The sequence below is a fragment of the Ambystoma mexicanum genome, chromosome 9 (assembly GCF_040938575.1).
Source record: "Ambystoma mexicanum isolate Mex_15411 chromosome 9, UKY_AmexF1_1, whole genome shotgun sequence".
In the NCBI taxonomy this organism is placed as follows: Eukaryota; Metazoa; Chordata; class Amphibia; order Caudata; family Ambystomatidae; genus Ambystoma; species Ambystoma mexicanum.
In genome coordinates, this window is record NC_090931.1 from 1,213,880,838 (window position 1) to 1,213,905,245 (window position 24,408).

General features: G+C 49.0%; 1 protein-coding gene across 2 annotated transcripts in view; it reads right to left on the minus strand.

Annotated features, from left to right (window-relative positions):
• The window catches only part of UBXN4 (UBX domain protein 4), a 1,027,720-nt gene that overhangs the window by 706,637 nt on the left and 296,675 nt on the right, over nucleotides 1-24,408 (minus strand). The gene's annotated exons all lie outside the window — the stretch shown is intronic.

Genomic DNA, 24,408 nt, shown 5'->3' on the forward strand with positions numbered 1-24,408 from the left:
TGTACCTCCTCCCAAGAGTACCAGATCTTTTTCAGATGTTGCCGGTGCCGGCCCCGGAGGCATACCTAAGAAGCCAAGTCAAGGATCTTGTGGTTCCTCTGGCAGAATCAGAAGCCCAGGGTGGGATACGAGATGTTAACATTGCCAAAGGATCGCATGGGTGTGGGGCTCCCAGATCTGATATTGTATTATAGGGTGGCACAGCTTAGGGCAATGGTCCTGAATCTGAGGGAGGATCCCGAGAGACAGTGGGTTTATCTGGAGAATCAACACATGCTCCCGGCAACGGTGGGGGAATAGCTCTGGGTCCCTAAGCGGAGGCTTCCGAGGAGAATCCGAGAACACCCATTTCTTGGGGTATATTGGGAGGTTTTGAGCATGGGAGGAAGAATGTGCGGGTTCACCACGTGGCCCTCTCCGATGAGCCATATATGGGCTCCCCCCCGTGCGGGACCCCATACAAGAGGTTTCAAGGTACCAGGCATGGTTTGAGGGCGGGCTCTCTCAGATGCGTCAATTGTGGAACGGTGGGAAATTTGTAAGTATCCAAGAATTGGAAGAGGCCTTTGGCTATAGGTAAACTTTCAGTGCTCCTCTACCTTAGACTAAAGGGCGTTTTCACAGCGGAAACGTGGAAGGAGCTAATCCAGAGGGATCTCACGCCGGTTGAAAGAGTCCTGGATGGGCAGAATGAGATTAAGAGTCATCTCGCATCTCTATGGGGCTCTGCTAGAATTAAAAGGGGGTGCTGTCCTTGGGCTTCACCGGATATGGCAGAGGGACCTGGGTACAGAGCTGGACGAAAACCTCTGGCAAGAGATGTGCGGTCGAGCTTTCAAGATGTCGATTTCTTGCCAATACAAGCTCCACGGCTTGAAATCATTACACCGTTGGCAGTATGACCTGGCACGGCTGTCTAAGATGTTTCCTGCGGTGAAGCCCCAATGTTGGCACGGCTGTGGTAATGTGGCAGATTATTTGCATATGTGGTGGGGCTGAACCAGAGAGCAGGTGCGTGGGGGTAGGAGGGTTCGTGCCTGACCCAATGTTGGTACTTTTTGGTCTTGAGAGACAGGAGGACAGGTGATATGCTCTCTCTCCGCTGGTGCATTTTCTTCTCTGTGCCAGGCATTGGAAAAGGGCGACCCTCCCTATGCTGAAAGAGTGGGCCAGCACAGCAAGGGATATATACTTGATGGAAAAGATCACTGCGACAATCCACGGAGGGGGTGCAACCAGAGAAATGGGGTGGCAACAGTTCTGTAGTATCTTCGGGTGAGGTGGGAGAGGGCAGATGACTCATATCTCTGGGCCTGGCCTGGCCGGGGTAGACGATATACAATGGACATACAACTTGAAGGAGGATATGTTGGGAATGGTGCCCCTGAAACCACTCGGACGTTGATTTATCTGGAAGTGAACTTAAAACTTGGAGGAAAGGAGAACTGTTCTTTCAGGGGGTGGGGGATAGGGAGGGGTGTTGGGATTGTAGGGGTAAATTTCAGCATCAGAATTTGTTTAATTGAGGGTTCGTCCCTCGGATCAATTTATGTTATTGAATGTTTGACTGCAATCACAAAACGAATAAAATAAAACAATTTAAAAAAGGATGCCCTTTGGGTGGATAGTACAAAGTCGCAGCATTTGCAGATGACTTATTAATTACGGACCCAGAGAAGACCTTGGGGTCGGTAGACTGGGCATTGCAGCAATTTGGAGAGGTGGCAGGTTTAAAAATAAATGCCCACAAATCGGAGGTGCTGAACCTGACGGTCCCACCTGGCTCTGCAGAATATGTATAGATGGGCGAATAACGCCATAAAATACTTAGGAGTAATGATTATCAGAAAATTAGACACGTCACTTGCTGCCAACTATCCGCCCCTCTCAGAGAAAATCCAAAAGATGCTAGCCGACTGGGGTCCACTATCGATATCATGGCTGGGGAGGGTCAATGTCTTGAAGATGGTAATCCTTCCGAAGCTAGTCTACCACTTTATGGCGCTCCCGATATGGGTATCCAACACTTACTTCCGGACACTACAAAAACATAAAAGGGGCATTTATCGGAACCACAAAAAAACCTAGGGTACCAAGACAGGTCATGAGAACCCTGAGGAGCAAAGGAGGCCGGGTAGAAACTGACTTTAGAGCATACTACCTCGCAGCATAGGTTAGAGTGATTAGAGAATGGTTTAGGGAAGACCGGGGGAAGGTGTGGTGAAACCTGGACAGGGCAGTGGCAGGGGCCCCGTTAGAGGAGGTCCTATGGCGACAGAAGGAACACTGACGAGCAAGCATGTATAGCAGTGATATAGGGGCGCTAGCAGGAGAGTCGTGGGATGAATCAGTGAGACGGGCAGGATTGCCCAACTTCCCCCCTCCCCACTAACACCTTTGTTCAGAAATCCCCAATTTACACTGGGTATGAGGGGCATCATTAAAAAGGGAGTTGAACCAGGAAACAGGAGATACATGGAGAGATGGGAGACGGCATTGGGTCAAATGGTAGAGAGGGAGCAGTGGTCCGCTCTATGGGAACAAATCCCCAAGTTAACAAGGGCAATCCAAATACAAGAAATATGGACAAAGACGATGGACCAGTGGCATTTGACTCCCGACAGGCTACACAAATTCTATAAGGCAGTCTCGGGCAGGTGCTGGAGGGAATGTGGGGGCGAGGGTACTTGGGAACACATTTGGTGGGAGTGTCCGTCCATCAGTCCATAATGGGTCGGGATCCAATCAGCACTGGAAGAGATCTTTGGGGTACAATAAGTGGGATCTAGAGGAAGGTCCATCTTGGGATTGGGAGCAATTCTGAAGGAATTGCAAACAAATTCTGGAGGAATTGCAAACAAAGTCACAAAGGAAAGCGAATGTGATCCTAGTGATGGGGGGGGGGGGGGGAGGGCGCAGGTCATAACCCAGAACTGGAAAAGAAAGGATCCCCCCACCGAGCATGATTGAGTGGGAAAAGTATACAACCTGGTAGCACTGGAGTGGGCTACCTACTCCCTTGAAGGGGAACACCAATGCTTCCGTATGGAATGGTACGTGATACTAAAGTTCCACCAACGGGACGCTAGGAGTGCATGGTGCCTGAGGAAAATGAAACTTTTGGGGGTGATTTCACCACTAAATTTCAAATGGACACAAGATGGCCAGGACTTCCATGGCCTTGGTCAATGGACACGGTTAGTGAGAATTCTCTCTTTAGGCTGAATTTCTTAAGCTTGGGAGTCCCCCAGCAGCTTTGCTGGATTTCTGGAGTTTGTTTTTTTCTCCTACCAAGAGCGAGACTCTTTTTCTCCCACTCTTGGACATAATTTATGGTGTTCCTTTGACTGTTAATGTGTTTTATGGGCTATGGGGTCCTTTACTCCATAGGGTCTCATGTGTTTTTACTATGTGTGTTACACAGCACCCTCCTTGCAGTAACACAGGGGTGTCATAGTGACACCCCACCATAGACTCCATACCCTGGGACTGACTACTGTCTCCCAGGGCATGTAAAGTCACCATTGGCTTTACTAGTCCCAAATTATTAACAGAAACCAGTACAAACCATCATATTGTGGACGTACTGGTTGGGGCAATTCGATTGCCCCGGGGTCTGTTAGTCAAGGGGGCACGTCTCCTTCCCCCTGATCGAGTTTTGGCTGGTGGCAGTGGAAACTACTTTTTATATTCGACCGCGAATATTTCCCTGTGGGATTTTCCCATTGTTCGAGGCTACCAACTTTAATTATTTAATTCTCATAGCCTCGAACATACCGCCGGTTTATTTAATTAATATTAATTCGCTGGTTGGTATTTTTTGCCAGGACTCGATTCTAAAATGGCGTTTGTGTTCTCTTCTGTGACTCCAACCCAAGTCGAGCCCTTTGTTCCACTTTTTGCGGGCTTCTCCACAGAAACCTCCAAAAGTGGTGCCAATCTGTCTGGGTACCACGTGGGGTGCGGGAGGGGGTTTAGGCACCCTGGACTGAGTTACCTGGAGTCGCACTCTTGTGTGATTGGCCCAAGTGGTGAGCCAGCCGGCTCACCACTTAGCATGTTTGATTGACAGCTAGGCTGAGTGAATGGGGGCATGCTGCATAAAAGCAGGGCTTTGGGGACTGGAACTTCAGAAGTCGCCACAGGACCTGAGAATCCGACAAGGGAGAAGCTGAGCCGACCTGCCACGACGACACAACCGGTGGAGCCCTGCGGAACCGACTCACCACTTCCCGACGACAGAAGATCTCCCGGCTGGAGAGGCTTCTTCCCCTGACTGGTGGGCACAACCAGTTTACCTTCTTTCTTCGCACCCCAGATCGATTTGTCGAACTGCCCATGCCAAGCACCCCGGCGGCCGGATAGCCACTTACCACTGAACCGCAAATCAACGGACCGCTCCTTGTACCTGAGAAACTCTGCGGCTGGTTTCTTCCCTGGCAGTGCAACAGACTCCCGTCTTCCTCCCCGACGAGACCCTCTCTTCCCCCGGACGAAGCACCGACTTGCATCCGCTGCCAGGAACAACTGCCCCTGCTGGAGTATTCTCACCACTTTAAGGTACCGTGTCCGCCAGGTCTCCCTTTCTAAAGATTGCTACAAGGTAATAATAGCCCCTTAACCTTCTGGACTGGGCTGGCCGCCTTGACCCTCTAACTGGTCCCTTTCTTTGGTCCAACTCCTTTTTGAACCGTTACAAGACCTTTGTGCACTGCAACCGTGTGACCTTGGACACATTTCTTTTTGATCCTCCTAAAGCGGATCCGGCCTACTGACTCTGAATTCACGGTGTTACTTTGCCTTCCTCTCTTGTTGCGTTTGTGAAAAAGTGTTGGGATCTGTTGCAATTTATTCTCTGTTTTTCTCTCCCTTTTTAAAACGAAGTATTAGAGTGCCATCTACGTTAAGCGCTCACCGCTGTCTGAAAATAAGTGGGGCTTTACTTAAGACTTGTCTAATATTCTTTTAAGGGAGTGTATATCTTTTAGTGACCGTGTTTTTGAATTGCTTACTATTAGTGCCTGTGTGTTTTTCTAGATGTGGTTTTAAATAAATAATGATATCTCTTTTACACCAAGCCCTGGTCAGTGTTTACTTGTTCTATTTTGTTCTCTTGACCTATTGTGAATACTCTGTATACTGCCTAACTCTTCTTGAGGGAAGTCTGACTGCTCAGCCACAGCTACCAAGTGAATCTGTGTGGTACAGACTGCTACCAAGTGAGTTTACTGCCAAACACCTGTAGTCCTAAATCTTTTGCAGTGGTCCCAGAGGGAACTGCACAGGTTTCTGCCTAAAAGACACGGTAGAGCCTCAAATCACAATCGAGTGCCGAACAATAGACATATGAGTAAGGTGGCGGGGGGGGGGGGTTTAATTGGGGAAGGAGGAGGGTAGAAGACAAAGTTTGGTCAATGTAAGGGGGGGTCTGTGCTACGGTTGGAATAGGGCGGGAGCAAGGTGAAGATAGACATTGAAAGTTGTTTTGTTGAAAATGCCAATAAAAACCTATTTTTAAAAAAAAGAAATTGAAGGTGTGTGTGGGCTGGCTGCAGGGCATCACTCCGCACTGCAAGCTCCACCTTCCGGCACCACCCACTACCCTTCCCTTTCTACATGTGCTGTCTGATGCATCACCTAACTCTTTTATGGGGACTAAAGGGAGGGTCGTTTGGTGGAAAGGGGACTATGGACTAGGAGTATAGAAGTGACTACGGTGAATAACTTTCATACGCGTACGTCCTGCCCCATATTGCATGTATAATTGAGCAACCTTGGAAGAAGAGATTTCGCCACTGCCTGGCCAAAAACTGATCAGATCGTGAACTAGCGTCTTTATAGTAATGCTTGCAAATGGAATAAACCAAGTGGCTGCTCTACTGATCACATCCCAAAGTAGCCATTTCTTGTAAACCACTGCTGTGGCCTTCGCTCACTGCATGGTTGTTCAGGCACCAATCAGGTTTCAGTTTATGTACTTCATAGGCTTCCAAGATGGCCGTGATCATCCACCAATCAATGGAAGAATTGGAAGCCTGCTGCCCGCGGGATGAACTGCCGAAAGTCACAAAGTTGGCCTGAGACTTACAAAAATACTTGGTGCAAGCCAGGTACAAATTCAGGCTTCGCCCAATGTAAAACCTGGTCAGCCCTCATAGTTGGTGATAGAAAAGAAGGTTAATTAAACTTACTGATTGATATGGAAAGATAAGACTACTTGGAATGGAAATTAAGGGTGCGTCCACAACATCATTGTGGAGTATAGTGAAGGGCTAGGATGATGAGAATGTCTGGATCTCACTGACCACCCTGGCCGAAGTGAGAGCCACCTGAAGGGCAGTTTCCAAGGAATCAGGATATTTAAAAGGTGCCATATGGTTTGTGAGCCACATCTGTTAGCACCACATCAAGGTCCCAGACAGGATGATGCCTCCTGATCAGAGCAAACAATTTACTCAAACAATTTGCTCAATCTCTATAAATGATTTACAATGGGGTTTGCCGAAGACAATCTCATCTCATGTCCCCCTCTGTTTTTACACACTCTAATGGTGGCCAGCTAAGTCCTGCATGCGTCTACTTGCACTACGCAGTGGGCAGGATGGGCAATGAATGATAACGCATCATCCAGCTGACAAGCGAGTGGGTTTATATATGAAACTTGTCCACTTACTTCGATGCTGAAAACGGGTGGAAAATTTCGGAGCCACTTGTGGGCCATAATCAATTCCGCGGGAATCAAACTCTCAAGGATAAAGATTGGGGACAATGATGGAGAGCCATCCTGCCCTGCTGGGAGAGAAGGTGTTATGCCTTGCGGGAGAAACAACCGTCCACAACGCAAACAGCATAGACCTCAGTTCGCTTCCAGTCACCAATGGCGGTTGCCATGGTGCTTACACCAACGCCAGGAACATGCGCAGTGCACGCATCCTGCTTTGCTCTCACACCTGGCAGCGCCCCACGTTACCGTGGATAGCAGACGTGTGGCGGTGCTTCAGCACGTCACAAGCGGTCTCTACGGTCTACAAAGCTATGCATTTCCATGGCACTGGCGCTTCTTATTGAAGTAAGCCCTCAACGTTCGCGATTCCACCACTACTGCTTTGCTTCTGACCCCGTTTTGTCCTGGACGTCTCTTCTGAATTACGTCTTGGTACCTGAATCTTGTGACTACTGGTTGTTGACCTTAGTCTCTTGTCCCTCGGATTGCCACTTGGATATTCCAGATTTGTTAACTCTTGCTTGGCTACTTCCTTGATCCTCCATCTGCCTTGTTTTCTCATTCTGGATTCCTGGTGAAGTCGGACCCTACCTTTTCTCTGGAAGGTACAAGTGCACTAGACTTTGGGCACTATGCTGCTTTATTTATTTATTTATTAAATTTATATAGCGCGCAGGCAGCCCAGGGGCATTGTGGCACTGTTACTTGCAAGGAAGACTTAGTTACAATGTGTGCAGGTTGTGCCTTGGGTTACAGTGAGGCAGTGACCTGTGATCAGATATACCACATAATACATCATACAATACAATTATGAGGGTTAGGCCATGTAATTGTTAGATGAACAGGGTCGTTTTCAAGGTTTTCCGAAAGGCGGTCAGTGAGGGTTCAGAGCGCAGGGAGCTAGGGAGGGTGTTCCAGTGTACGGCAGCGAGGTACGGGAAACTGGAGCCCCCTGCTCTGGTCCTTTTTACCCTGGGTACTGAGAGCATGCTGGCATAGGGTGATCTAGTGGGTCTTGTGGAGGAGACCAGGTGGATCCTCTGGGAAAGGTACATTGGGGCGGCAAGATGGACACATTTGTGGGTGATGCTTAGAGCCTTGAATAAGATCCTCTCCTTTATGGGGAGCCAGTGGGAAGCTTTTCTGGCAGCGGTGATGTGCTTTGGAAACTTAAGGTGCACTTCCTGCTGTTAGAGCGTCCTTGTTCCGCCCGCGGGTAGGTGTCATGATGCCCGCTCCCGGGGAGCCGGTTCAAGCCCTGCGTCCCCGAAAGCGGACATCCAGTCCCCAAGGAAGGACCCAGCAACCCCATATAGGGGGCCTTTGGACAGTGTCCTGGCGCCATAGGCCCCAAGCTCATTATGGGAGTGCTTGGGTGCACTTACCTGATGCAGACCATGCTGCAGGATCCCGGCCTCCTTGAGGCCTGAAAGGAACTACTTTACCTGTGGGACTAATGTACCATCTGGGCGTGGTCGGGAAGGATACATACCTGATTGGAGGAGGGATACATACCTGGAACTTCTTCCAAGGCTATTTAAACCCCACCCGAACAGCCACACGTGCTTCGCGTTGTTCTGCATCTAGCAGCTGGACGCTCACCGTGTCTGCTCCTGCATCCTGACTTCTGCCACGCCTGCCAGCATCCTGGATCACCTGCAAAGGAAGAGAAGAAGAGAACAGAAGAAGGAAAAGTCCTTACCTGCTAAATCCGCATCCCGGAGACATCTCGCCGACAATCCTGAAAAGGAAGACTTTTATTTAAAAGCTCGTCACGTCGATCGCTGCAGCGGCTCATTCCCCTCACCTTTACAGGGCGCCTCCATGTTCAGCAGCGATCATCCGGATTCGCAGTCACGCCCCAGCGCCTAGGGAGAAAAAGACCAGAACAAAAAGGTGAGAGAGAGAAGGGAATAAAGAAAGCTAAATCTCCATGTTAAGACTTACCTGTTGATTCATTCCCTCTTCATTTCGGGTCCGCGCCGCATCCTGGCATTTCCGGACCCCGGCCCCTCAGGGGAAAAAGAGACATCCGCGTTAATGAGCGAATGAAAAGACATTACCAAAAAACGCTCATTAAAGACTTACCTGGTTTCTACAAGGATTTCACCTCTCATCTCGGGTCGGTGCCTGTTCCCCGGCATTCCGTACCCCGGCCCCTATGGGGAAAAAGACACTAGCATTAGTACATTAGTGCATGGACACAAGGGGAACCTCTTATCAAAAAACTTACCTGGAAGCCAAGCAAGTTTGGTTCTCACCAATCCGAAAATCCAGTGAAGTAACTGGATACCAACGCGCCCCTGCATCAGAAGCAGGATGGAGAGCTCGTCCTTCCAGACCCTAAGGTGAGACGCTACGAGGAATCACAGAAGGGTTTCGAGGAGGGTGAGAGGGGAAAGTGGGAGGCCGATTGCATTACCCCGCAGACAGTTAATCCCCTATTTTCACCTACAGAAGGATACTTCTGCGAGCCACACAAGCCAGATTTGGGGGCCCGGTCCAGTCCGTCTTCCGAACCCTGCGCATCACCTTAGAAGAGGTAACAGCAGCGCAAACCAGGCCAGCGCCTCCGTGGGAGTCAGGTGAGCGTCACAGTAGGTCCCTCTAACTCTACTAACATCCATTCCCTTTTGCATCTAGGGTTTATTTCCTTCTTAACCTCTATACTCAACTACTCACCATTTATTTAGGTTCCATACTACATGAATACAAGGTAGGCTTTTACCGTAGATTAGACAGCCTTATGTTGCATCCCGTTACGTTATCCACAATATCGTTTTGTTCCACATTGCACAGAACAGAACACAGCGCTTTTTTACCACCAGATGACTTTCCCGAAGATATCTCAACCTATCACCTAGTGTTCCAAGGTTAGTGTTATTCTGGCTTATGTATATCGTGAATCTCTCATCACACTAAAACGGTTTCCTTACATTTTCAGCCTGGCGTTTCTACCTGGTGGTATTTGTTGCTCTTTCATTTGAATCACAGTCACACCTGTATTGATCAATGGGTGAGAGTGTTTCATAGGAAAGGTCACCCTCATAGAGGAGACCCTTTTAGGGGTTGTGCCAAAAAGGAAACATGACAGACTACTGGGATTCCTGTGAAGTACTGACAGAAGGTCCTGATATAGGTGAAACATCGGTGTGAGAATGCAGTCCTGGTCACTATGGCGACGTTGGCACTCTCAGCGACATGCAGTTCCATTATGCCATCTTATCAGTGATCTAGTTGTCTGGCCCAAGATGGCGCCCGTCGCTTCTCGCGTTGTGTATATGTCAGGGAAAGAACAGCAGAACACAAGCGTCTCAACTCTGAGTACTGACGGTTGTGTATTATTCATTCTTTGTCTGATACCTTCCTGAATTCCTGCCTTTAGCAAATCACTCCATGCTTACTTATATATTCCTTCCTGTTCCCCTTCAATTTTTCCTTCCGTTCCAGCTGCGTCTCCGCTGGCTATTCCTGTATTCTCATACCGCTTCTTCCACGATCTCCTTCTTCCTGATCCTGCCGTTCAACTAGCAGTTACCCTTCCATCAAGTACTGTTTTCACTGCATTCCTTCAGCCTTCTGGCACCCATTCGACAAGTGCATTTGCAAAGAGTATTTGCTGTCTGGCTGGTTGTCCCAGTTCCGCTGCTGGATTATACTAGCTGATCTTGGATTGGAGCAGTATGGACTGACTGCCACACTGGAACTCTGATGTCACATGATAACCATCGAATACTTTCTCACTTTCCTTTGTCCTTGTTTGTCTATTCACAGTGCATGCCCCGCCTCCACTCCCAGCATTCCTTGTAAAAGAACTGGGCGCGCGCATTTGCGCGCGCGCATTTGACAAGTTCATTTGTAAAGTGCATTTGCTGTCTGGCTGTCTAGCGGGAAAGCGGGAGGCAGAGGGCTTTCTTGTTAAGATCGTAGCACTTTTGTTTGTATTATTATTATCAAGCGTTATTTCATTCACCATGTCTACAAATACATGTTCTATAAAGTCGTGTATGCCATTGCAACATGTAAACGACGAGGTGACAAATATAGTCCCTTCACAGTTGAAGAAAACCTTATTAACCTCTGCTAACAGAACACGCATCTTAAAAAAATGTCAGCGTTCTCTCTCACTCTCAGCAGACATACGATCTTTTTACGTGAATGACACAAAACAAACTGTGAATGTACCAACTCGAATAGCTCTGATGGCCATCATAGCAACAGTGGAAGCTCCACTTTCAACTCCTAACACTGAAGAGGGGATTTCAAATCTGGCCATGAACATGCCACACAAAGTCGTGCAAAATGCCCAAGCTTCCTCCAAAATAACCAACTCTGTTTTGGAGTCCGCCTGCCTAAGTGGCGAAATTCAACCCATGCAAGCGGTGTCATTAAATACCGACACGCATGCACAAGCAGGAGTATTACAAGACGAATTACCTTGGATTGTCCCCTTAACCTTTTCAGTGCAAGCCCAGCACAAGCTGCGAGAAGCTTACAACGCTCTGACAATAGTCGGTGAAATAGATGATGCTGCTTTGGACTTTATGAATACACTTAATAACACCTGTCCTGACTCACAGGAGATAATGTATATTTGTTCAAATACGGGTGACCTAATTCAGTTAAACGATGAAAATGAGGAGCATAGCACAACACTAATGAACAAGCCTATTTCAGAGCGAGTATACTCAAATTGTCAGTCACCAATAATGTTTGATAAGTCTGCAAATCAGTCAGCGAGCAATTCATTATCCTTTATAGCGCCGACCACTCGACGCTGACGATTTAATGAATAGGCCGAGGAACGTCAATACTTAATTCGTGATCAGCAATCAGATAGATTTTCCTTTCCTGAAGCCCCTGCCTTGAGCAATACGTTAAGTGCCATGAACACGGCTCTTATAACTGTAGCCAGATAGTACGAAGTCTTAGAACAAAAAAATGAACAAACAGATCTACTGACACAAGTATTGAAAGAGTAAAATGATTTGCTCTCTTTGTAAACTAAAAAATCAATCATCATCCGCAACGGCCATACAGGAAGAAAAGGTGGCAATCTTAAACCTTCATGAAAAGAACGAAAGGCCGGAAGCACAGTTACATGTTAAAGAAGGTTTTGATAAATCGCACACTCCTAAAGTTAATCCACGTACACACACGAGCCCCCTCTCCTTACAATGTCTGGGAGACACAGATAGTTCACTAGATACCAGCAAGTTTATTGAGATCAACACTGTAGAAAATACAAATAGCAATGTTTCCAAGGGAGAAGGTGCTAAATCTACTGATTCACCCCCTCATTAAATCATGTAATTCATTTAACATGTTCACTAATTCAACAACGACACAAATCAGAATAAAGAGAACCTCTCCAAAAGAATCGAAAAGGAAAACAATGCAGCTTAAAAAGTTATAAATAGGAAAGTCAAGATCTAAAACAAGGCGATTCATTAAAATCTTATCTACCCCAATGAAGACAGAGGCTACAGCGCAGGTGATAAACTGTAACACTCGGAATAAAAAAAGTACTGTTGGCCTAAAACCAGTAAATTATAAACCATCGAATGACTTGGTTGCCTTAGTATCACTCACAGAACCCACTAAGACTATTCAAGTGCAGACCAATATAGTGACATCAACACAATCAGAATCCGTTGATACAACTAAATCAGCGTGTCCAACCATGCAAGAAGAGATTAAAAAGTTCAATTGCACACTCCATCTCACAATCCTAGGATGCAACTGAAAGCATGTGTAATAATCAGACAATTCCTGCATCAATTCCAAACCTAGTCTCGCTTCTAAAGAGGCCTTCCACCGCCCAGAAAGGGATAGATACAGGCCCGACAGGCCCGACATCATTAGACATACCCAAGAATACAAAACCTACGAATGACAATATTCAGACCTCTGCCTTTAACCAGACAGTGGGAATACCTGCCATAATTCCAGGTAATAACTGGCAACAATATAAAAATCATCATCGATTATTGATAAAATGCAGGGAACATCCCTTTATAAAGTACGATCTCAATCGAGCAAGCATTTTAAACATTTGCTCAGAAATTACAGCTTTAGAAGTTCTGACTTCTTCAGATATTGATCTAGTTGAATTCACGGACCAACCAGATCTGGCTGAAGCAAGACTCTTCATTCGATCAGGGGTGATATTAAACACCTTATGGCAAGCAAGAACAACATTATACAATCTAGGTTTTATACTGAATCAAGATGATACACAAAATAAGGAGACTGAATCTGCGCAAGTACCCTCTAAGCCAAGAATTTATGATAATTCAGTAAAGAATCAACAGGAGATGCCTTACAATTCAATGTCTAACGAAAAATGGTAAAAGTAGGCATAGGAGGAGACCATAACAATCCGTGACTAGCGAAAATGGGAGTTTAATGTCATGGAACACGAGAGGTCACAGGCATTTTATCATAGGGAGAGTGCTTGGAACGGTTGCAGCGCATGGAATGGTTAGAGTGCAGGGAATGGATGTAGAGCATGGATCAGTGATGAGCATGGAATGCTTGGAGCATGAAGGCACTCTATCTCATGCATTTACTGAAAACCACCATATCACATCACAACGCTTACTCTCTCCTATCCACCACCACTCAACTAGAACACATCAATACTATGACATATTCGGTATAGCTGTTCTCATGAACACCTGCCACATTCTGTTCATCAACCTAACTAAACACAACTGGCTGCTCACCCGCCAGCTTAGGCGTTCTCCTCAGGCCTAACGCAGCCAGACCCAGTCTGGTATCACCCCGCCAGAACGAACACATACTCCTGATCTCCCAATCACCACATCTACCGCTAGGAAGCAGCTACCATACGAGTGCCACACCTGCTGCACACATATCTGGTGAACACACGCACCTTATTATGCTCTCTCTCTACTACCTTGAACTACGGTTCCCGAGGACGCTCAACCTACCAGCGCCTTGAGATCATACCAATGGTACATAAAGGCGCTATATAAATGCAAAATAACATAACACAAAATGTGAAGCACTGAATAACTGTGACATCGTGTTCCAAGAAACATGGGTCACAGTTGATCCCGTATGGGACGTATTCAATATATTGACAGTTCCGGCCCTAAGTAACACAAGTGGTCGGTCGTCCGATGGCAGGTTTGTTAATAGCCATCAGAAAATCCAAGAATTTCAAAATCCAAGAATTTCAAAATCCAGTCTTGCAAATCGCCCATTCCCTATATGCAGATAGTCAAACTACAAAAGGATTTACACACAATTGTCATCATTAATATTTACTGGGGAAAACAACATTTATCATCAAAAATGTTTTTTGAACACAAATTCTACTCTTGATGATTTGTTACTAGACACAACCATCAATCACACCCTGATCATAGGAAACTTGAATCTTCATTTATTAACTCAAGATAAAACTTGAATCACAGTTGATGAATTGCGGTGGAACAATTTGATGACCAAAAGGAACTATGCCATGTTGAATGGCTCTATCCAAAAGGGATATACCCCCGCAAACCACTTGGCATAGAGGGCTTCGACATGCTATTTTAGATTATATTTTCACCGACATACAGTTTTTGAACAGAGTTACCTCACTGGTCAGCAAGGTGACTGACCTAAGCGATCATAACCAGCTGTGCCTCACATGGACTTGGCCTTCCTACCAACGGGCAAATTCGATAAATATTCATGCAGCCCACATCTCTGTAAATAATGCAGGTAATCGTATAAGATGGACGAAGATTAAACTAGCTACTAAACTAGAACAATTTGAACAAACTCTTGTAAATGCCTTCTAGGGACCAAATTTGTATGAGGCAGGATGTTATGTGAGGTCAATGCAAAAGTTCACTCAGGGGAGGATCACTGAACAGTGTAGTCATAGACACCTCCATGCTTTTGATCCAGAATTAAAAGAGAAGAAAGTGGGGGCGTGACTCGGAGCCGCCATGACTGGTACGGCTTCCTAGGAGCTCCTGCATGGCCCGCCGCGCCATCACAATCACCACCGCTCCCAGACCCCGTTATTGAGTGCAAATAATATATGTTGCACATGAACCCTCACCACGCCCGTCGCTCGAGCGGGTCCACGTTCCGAGCCCGATCTGCCGTGATTCGGCTCGCTTCACATCTCGGGACCCGCTCGGCTCCAGCATGGCGGCAATGAGGCAACCTACAGCGGCTTCTCCATGAAAGGGGAGGGACTGGCACGCTAATGCTACAGAAGCCGCCTAGCAACCCCAGCTCGTCCACCCGCACTGTCGGATCTCATCCGTGACCAGCATCTACGGCGTCCGATCCCCGAGGAGCTCACCACGTCACACCCGCGGCTTGAACGCGGAGGCGATCCCCGCCATCAACGCATCCCACGACGGTGCCGCTGCAGAGCCAGGAGCAGACCTTCTCCTCTGGGGACTCCCCGGCCCCGACTCCACACCCGAGATCCACAGCCCTCTCAAGCTGCATCCCCCTCCTCCCAGAGGTGCTGGAAGTGGGGTGGCGCTCCCGGAGGGGGCCGCGATCGGAGTGAGCCACGCTCCCCCGGCTCCTCACCTACCCAACAGCGCCCCACCAGCGTCCCACTAGCAGCCGCATCAACCCAGCATCCAGATACCTGACTATCTCCCCGGGACCTACATTATCACTAGAGGGGGCCTCACTCCCTGCAACCCACAACAGCCGGCAGACACTCGCTGAGCTCATCCAGGGCCACTACGCGGCGGTCCGCCCAGAGTGAAGAGCCTCCACCCGATCGCCCGCCCTTCAGCTTCAGCTCCTCAGCACCCAGCACATCGTACCACCGCAGCAGTGATCGCCTGGGTTTCCCGTGCCCTCAACGCCCCCTGAAGAACGCACCAGCACAGGACCTGCGAGGTGAGGAGCGGGAAGGGGTGGGGGGACCCGCTGGAGCCCACCACAACTCGTAGCCCTAAATCAAGTGGGCTCCAGGTCCATAACCCCTTTGAGCACTCCTGGGCCGCCCCAGCCGGTTTCATCCGGATTCAATCACGAACCGACACTCATCCACCCTGCTAGTCACTCCCTCTCCCTTCCGCCCGCCTGGGTCCACTAAAACGTACACCGAGGCTCTAGACCGACAGTGGAGGGCATACACTTTCACTCATAATCGCCCTCCTGCAGTAGATCTCCTGAGGCTGTGTCTGACTGGGCAGGAAACTAAGCGAGGGCAACCGAATTCCACTCCTCTGGAGGGACAACCAATACACGGGCAGAAAATGCTGCCATAGAGACCCAGAAGCATCAAAATGTCAAAATGCAGCAAAGCATCCAAACAATGTGACATCGTCTCACTAATGGCCAACTCAGCAGCGGAAGGATCTAGGAAGGGGGTCCCTCCAGAAGACTCTACCAACAACTCCATACCCACGGCGCCCACACCAACCTAAAGCCCCTCCCAAATGGGAACCAAAGCCGACTTGCAAGATCTCCTGTCAGCTCTCACTAAAGAAATACAAAAGAGCACAGAAGAGGTCACGAAGAAGATCACGGTGCTGGACAAACAGGTGGGCGATGTGGAGCACCGAACTGCCGAACTGGAATCTGAGGTCTGCGACCAAAGATTCGAAGTAGAACAGGACAGTGACCGGATATCAGCCTTAGAGGTGAGATGCAACCTCCTAGAAGCCAAACAGGAGGAGGCTGAAAACCGCTCTCGTAGGAACAACATCGGCTTACGTGGCATCCCAACATCCATCACAGACGCAGAACTAAAACACTATGTCTTGCTACTCCTCAGGTTCATAATCACACTCCCGGACACCTCACCCCTGGAGCTGGACCGAGCAGAAAGAACTTCTCAGAGACGGGAATCCACCTTCCACCCGGATGTCCTAGTCAGAGTCCACTTTTTCCAACTAAAAGAAGAAATCATGCGTGAGGCGAGACAAATGCGACAAATCACTTTCCAGGGAGCCACAATTTCGCTCTATCAGGACTTAGCCGCCTCCAATCTACAAAAACGTAAAACCATGCGACCATTAACGGAATGGCTACGCGAAAAGCAAACACCATACCGATGGGGATTCCCAGCATCGGTCAGATTCAAATGGGACGGGACCCAAAAGCAAATTAACTCCCCAAAAGAAGCAGCAAAATTCATGGGCCATGGAGAATCGGACGATGGGTCGGGAACAGAAGACCCGAACCGGCCCCAGTGGGACAAGCCTTCAAACGGAGAATTGTCAAAAGCTGGCAGGCGACTCAGACTCCGGGGACACCCTAAAAAGGCCAACAATCTGGGATGACCAATCATCAACAATCTTAGAGGGTCCCGACTCCCAGGTTCCAGGACTGCATCCCAGGGCGACCAACAAACTCAAGGAGAAGCACACCCCTTTCTCTGCAAGGGTCTGAGCCATCATACGTACGGGGGCGAAACCCACGAAGAACACCACATGTAACAGGTCGACAGTGCGGGTGCAACGTTCGAGCTCCAACATATTCCTTATCGGCGGCCCAGTTGGCCATCATCAAGCGCTTTGAGGCCACCAGTTCCCCAGTGGCAGTAGGATGACTGTTCTCCTACCAGTTCTTGTTAAGGGGGGGGGAGAGAGAGGGGGATGTTGGGGTTTCAATGGACTCAGGCTATGGAGGGGAGTACGCGCTCCACCAGTACCCAGCCTTACACTCAAGCCAGCAACTCGACGTATCAGCATCAATGTCTTTACAAGCTCAATGCAGCAATCACTCATTTCTATCAAACTCTCGTCCCCGGGGAGGGCCAACGGAGAGTAGCACAAAAACACAAAGACAATGTCTGCCTCCAGCGAAATAATAATCCTCACATGGAATGTCCAAGGCCTGAACTCCCCACGCAAGCGCAAATCAGTGGAACACAGACTGGGACAATTATCCGGAGACATTGTACTTCTCCAAGAAACCCACCTGCTGCAAGAAGACTAATGCCGGGTGAGATTCAGCAGGTATAAAAGAAGATACTTCGCCTCCTCCGGTCAAAAGAAAAGAGGAGTGGCAATTCTACTAAGTAACAGAGTCCAACTGTCAAAAATCACCATAAGAAGAGATCCTGATGGGCGCTCTCTATTCTTAAAGGGCTTTTTCGAAGAACTCCCCATCACCATTGCCTCAATCTATGGCCCCAACACGTCCCAAGCTAACTTCATATCAAACCTAACGCCATCCATCACAGCATTCCGCGAAGGCCATCTTATCATGGGCGGGGACTTCAACTGCATGCCGGACCCACTAATGGATAAAACGCTACCTCCCACTAACGCTGACTTCACGCAAGCACTATCCATCGCCAAACTGCTCAGAGAAACCGAAACCGTAGACGCATGGAGGTTATCCAACGACGCTGCGAAAGACTATACCCACTACTCCTGGGTCCACAAAGGATTCTCAAGAATAGACCTAATACTGATCTCCGGTGTCCTGTTTCCTTGTCTCAATGCCGCAGAAATCCACACCGGCATGATATCGGATCATTCTCCAGTCTCAGCTACTCTATCCATCTCAGGCCAAATGCACCCTGTCCAAAGATACTGGAAGATCAATGATTCATTGTTACTAGATATATGTATTAGATCGGAAATAGAAGAATCAATCTCCAACTATTTCAAGGAAAATACGACGGCGGAATCCCCAATCATTATCATCTGGGACGCCATGAAACCAGTCGACAGGGGCGCACTAAACAGTGCCGGAGCGGAACAGAAAAGTCTCAAAGATCATGTCAGACAAACTAGAAGGAGAAGTAAACCAACTAGAAAATGATCTGAAATTGCACAACTCCAGAAAAACAGAGAAAGCCCTGAGGAAAGCAAAAACCGCACTCAAAATGCACTGGGCCGACCAAACGGCCAAATCCCTAGCATTTACAAGGCAGTTTTATTACAGTAAAGGGAATAAGGCGAACAGAGTGTTTGCACAAAAACTAAAAAAGATCCGCACCAGGAACAATATCCTTAAACTAAAAGGGGAAGACGGAAATGTGTACTACTCTGAGGCAGAGAAAATCAAAGTCCTGTTGAAACACCATGAATCTGTAATGTCAAGGAATCCCACCACTCTAGACGATCTGCCAGCCTACTTACGCACCACTCCTGCCAATATCACAGCCCAGCTGGAAGCCCTAGAATCCCACATAACTATCGAGGAAATCATGGAAGCTATGAAGTCTCTCAAACACACCGCCCCGGGCCCTGACGGCCTGTCCGCAAACTTCTATAAGAAGTATGCCAGAATCCTAGCTCCCCAAATGGCAATCCTATTCAACTCTTTTCTATCCTCGAAGTCAGTTACCAGCTCAATGGCAGAATCACTCACCGTCCTGCTACACAAACCCAGGAAGGACCCCGAATTAGCTGACTCCTACCGCCCAATCTCACTTCTCAACAACGATGGCAAAATCTTCGCCAAAGTTCTGGCCAGCAGACTAGGCCCGATCCTACCATCCCTGATTGACCGAGATCAAACAGGATTCATCGCAGGGAGAGAGACTCATGACAACATCAGGAGAACGATAAATATAAATCGAAAGCACCCACAGAATGAAGGTAGGAATCACGGTCATATCCTTAGATGCACACAAGGCCTTCGACCTAGTCGACTGGGAATACATTCGGGCAGTTCTCATGCACCTTAGTTTCGGCACAAATGTTATCACCTGGGTAATGGCCAACTATCATTTCCCACCCACACAGCTGAGAGTCAACGGCATCAGATCAAGGACAATCCACATAACTAGGGGCACCAGACAGGGCTGTCCACTCTCACCTCTAATCTTTGCTCTCTCCATGGAGCCCTTCGCAGCAAAAATCAGGCAAAACCCTAGAATCAGTGGGATATTCGTGGAAAACCAAGAATATAAAATAGCACTATATGCGGACGATGTCCTAATAACAGCATCCAATCTAGCATTGTCCCTGGGCGCCCTGTGGGGGGAGATCGCAGAGTTTGGGGCCCTATCAGGATTCAAGATGAACCTCACCAAATGCGCTGCACTTGCAGTCAATCTTTCCAATCAAGAACAAAACTCCCTCAGCCACCTAATGCCAATCCCATGGTCGACAGGTCCAATCTCTTACCTCGGGGTTCAGATCCCCAACGACTCACTACGCTTGTAATCAAGTAACTTCCTGCAACTGATTAAAGAGTTCCAAAATGATCGTAAACAATGGAGGCCCCAGGATATCTCATGGTTTGGCCGGATTACCGCCATCAAAATGAACCTACTCCCTAGATGGCTATACCACTGCACAGCACTACCAACACAGATACCAGGTCCGGCCCTGATAGCACTACAAAAGAAAATCCAAGAATTCGTATGGGGGGGGAGAGGGGGAACCCCGTCTCGGCAAACGGATAATGTTGAGGAGGATATCACAGGGCGGTTTGGGAGTTCCAGACCTAGCCAGATACACCCTAGCGGCACAACTATCCCACGCATTTTCATGGGTCCAGGAATCGGAAACACTGAAATGGACACATCCCGAAGAAGCCTGGTGCCTGGTCCCGCCCTCCACACTCCCACACCTACCCAACATACAACCTCAAGCAACTACCGGCCCCCTACTAACAACTAGAACAGCAATACGAAAATGGGGCATCCGCAGCTCTCTGGGCCCACTAACCCCCATCTGGAACAACCCTGAATTCTCCCCAGGCATGTCCCCACAAAGCTTCCAACCCTGGATAGAGGGAGGCCTACAAACAACAAGTGATTTTCTAGAAGCCGAAGCACCCATCTCATTCGAGAGGTGTAAAGCAAAATTTGGGGTTAACGAACGAGAAAGATTCCACTACGCCCAAATCTGGCACTGGCTATCCCACAGGGCGACCAGAGAGAAATGCTCCAGGGAATTAACTGCAATGGTACTATCCCCAACGACTCCCCCCAGCAAAGGCAGAACCTCAACCCTATACCAACTCCTAGACAGGACAGACTCATCTAAAAAAGAAAGATACATGCTCGAATGGGAGAAGGACTTGGGCAAGGAAATTGAAATAGAAAACTGGGGGAAAATTCAGGCCAGGCTGCATAAAAGCTCACAAAGCATCACAAATAGAGAAGGGGGCTATAAACTCAGCTACAGGTACTACATAACCCCCGCTAAAATCAACAGGGCCAACCCGAACATCTCAGGATCATGCTGGCGCGGGTGCCCAACGCCAGGCTCACTTTTCCACATGGTTTGGGCTTGCCCAAAGGCTTAACGCTACTGGAGAGAAGTAATCAAGCATATCAAAGACATTTCGGCCCTCTCCATCCCCTGGGACCGCGGAATCATCCTACAGGGCGACACAGGTGACGGCGCTTTGCCACTCTCTGGCCAAATCCCCCGGCTATGCGCGCACCCACTCCTAGCAGCGAAAATCGCAATGGCCCGGGTTTGGAAAGACAAAGAAGGACCCTCAGTGGCACTGTGGTGGGCCAAATGCTGGGACATAGCGGTCGCCGAAAAAAATCACAGCAATCCGAGCAGGATCTCTGAATAGGGCCTTAAATATCTGGGACCCATTCATGGACTACGCCGCCAAATTCCCAGCTCACACCAGGAGACGCCCACTAACTAGATGGCTCCAAATCAGCCCGCTCCACTGATCCTCGGCCTTTGGCCACAGCAGCCAAGCACGCCAATTTCCCACTGACCACTCACCGCGGACAGATCGGGCCATGGTCAACAATGCTCAATACACCAATATGGCCTCTCTCTCAACCCCCCCCACTGCTTTCACTGAGAGTCATTATCACCTTATTATACTTAGCGATTGCTGATCATATGTCGTTGTGCTCGATGTATTGCTCATTTGTAAAATGTTATGAAAAAAAAAAAGAGAAGAAAGCTCAATTAAGGCAAAATATACAAAACTTGAAAAATGAGCTACCAACAGTGAGAACCCGCCAAATAAGACATCTGAAATCATTATACAAAAACTGGCTACGGGGGAGAAGGGCAATTCGGTAGCAAAAAGATGGGGAATCTATGATGGTCCAAATCATATCCAAATCCTCTGTTGAATGAAGCACTACATACAACTCTGGCCTCTATTACACTGTAACAGAAGGAGCATGGAGAGCTTATTATGGTACTGTTTATCAGACACCCTTCCCTGATATGGAAGTTGAACTTAACAGCATAAATCTTGACCATAAATTCCAGCCAACGACCACAGCAAGACCCCCGGCACCCCAAGTAAGTGCGGAGGGGGGTTATGAGGGAAGCCAGGGGAGGCACGCTCCCACCCTAGCCGAGGAACACTGCCCAGGAATAGCTTGAACCCGACCCTCCAACCCCTTTGCACTGCTTTCTTGACTTCCCGCAGGGCGGAAAGCCCAATCGAGGCACCCACCTGGCATCCCCAGTCCCCCGGAGTCATAGGGCATGGAGACCGGGGCGGGAGACCACCATCCGCGGTGGACCAGCCCACCAGACACCACCGGCCGCAGCTAGTCCCAGCCTCCCAGAAAGGAACTAGCAGTCATGCATAACACCTGGAACCAGTGGCAGACCCACCTCCGGCGAGATCGGAACGGCCCTGTATCTGATGGGGTTTCCCCCCTCCCTTCCTGGAAGAGAGGTTCACAGCGCCACAAGCCCGAAGGTTGATTGGGAGGGGGGCAACCCATCTATGGAGCAAACAAGGCGACCCCCCGACATCTACCTGTCTGCCCCCCCCACCCCCCCCCACGCCTGAACAGGGTCCCCGAGAAGGATTCTCATCGAGGACGCCGGAATCGGGCCACAACTAGCCCCCCGTCTCCCCGAGAGACCAGTGGGGGGATTACATTCGAAGCCACGACCAAGACCCCACGGAGCACACCATAGCGAACACGGGAGAGGCCCTATAAAGGCGGAACACCTAGCAGAACGGGGACCCCCAAATACCAAAGCCCACAAGGTGACACGATGCGGGGGCTTAATAGTACTAGACTGATCGCCTCAGGGGCCATCCCACGGAGCACCCACCCACGACATGTCCAGAAACAGCAATAAGGGCACGGCAATTCCCCCCAAAATGGCAAAGAAAACGCAGGAAGGAACCCTGGCACAGATTTGGGCCAGGGAAACTGACACGACAGGGGCTCACAATCCTAACGACTGGGGTGCAAAATCAGGCACGGACAGCAGGCAGGACCACCAGGAAAGGCCTGTGACCCATTCCTCACTGAAGACCCTACTAGGAGAAATAGAGAAAATTATCGACGCTGGACAAAAACAAATGGACACTCTAAGAGAAGATCTGGCAGAAGGGATACAAGAAATAAGAAGGGACATCAACAAGATTGAAGAAAGAGTAGACACCAACGAGAGGGCCATACAAGAGCTAACAGAGGATGCATGGAAAGCGGATGCCCTCCTGGAGACCCTGGCGGTAGCAACCCATAACCTTGAGCTAAGGGCTGAAGACTTGGAGAACAGGTCCAGACGATCTAATATACGAGTCAAATGTTTGCCTGAGGCCATCCAAGACCAAGACCTGACCCAAGCCATGCGATCCGTCTTCAGAGACGTGTTGGAAGCAGAACAGAGTGCGGAAATCAGATTTGATAGAATACATAGAGTGGGCCCGAAAAGTCAGGAACCGGGGGTAAGAACGAGAGACGTCCTGGTGGCGTTCCATAGCTACATCCTGAAACAACAAATTCTGGAAAAAGCCAGAAAGTCAAACTGAATCACCTACAACAGCGCACAAATCTACCTATACCAGGACCTTTCCCAGACCACCCTGAACAGAAGGCGGCGCATGGGGCTGATACTGGCCAACCTGAGAGACAAACAAGTGCGCTATAGGTGGCTGCACCCATTTGCACTGAGCTTCACCTGGCAGAGAAAGCACCACAAATTAACAACATGCGAGCAAGAAGCAGCCACACTGAGGCTTGAAGATGATCCTCAAATGCAACGACCCTCACCATCTGGTCAAGCTACCGTCTGGAGTACCTGGGAATGGATTGCGGTCGAATCCAGAAGAGCAAAGAAGGGGGAGGGGGGACAACCTACCCGCGGAACCCCGTCCCTCGACGCACGACGCAGACCTCGCCCAACCGGAGCCCACAGAAGAAAGGGGCAAATGATCCCAAAACAAAGGCACAGTCTCCACAGCCAAGGCACCCCTGGGGAGGGCGTACAGTGAGATAAGTTACGTGCTTGAAATTCAAAGAGCGGACGAGGTCCGTTAAACTAGCGGAGGAAGGGGGGGGCAGCTCATTGGAATGGGAGTGGGAGATCCCACGTGGGAACAAACTGGGCATCTACTAGGGTCTAGCTCTCGTCACCACAAAGCAGGCGGGGCTGAGTGCCAGCTGGACCCACCCGTCAAATGGAAGAGGGGGGAGGGGAAGGAGCAGGAAGAAAGGGACAACACAGTTAGGGGACGGGAATGACCCATTAGGGGAGCGGGGGGGGGGGTTGCACCAATTAGACAATAAAAATCTAAGAGACCGATTATGTCTCAACCAGAGCACTAGAAGCTATTATCACTAAACATCAACAGGCTAAACTCTCTGCTCAAATGGAAAAAAGTGGAAGTGGAGGGATACATTAGGAGAGAGAACCCACGCATAGTCATGGTGCAAGAGACCCACATACAGCCGCTGGACACACACAGGAGTTAAGTCTGGGGGTATAGGAGAATCTTTCAGGCCACACAATCCTGCAAAAAAGGGGGAGTACTCATAG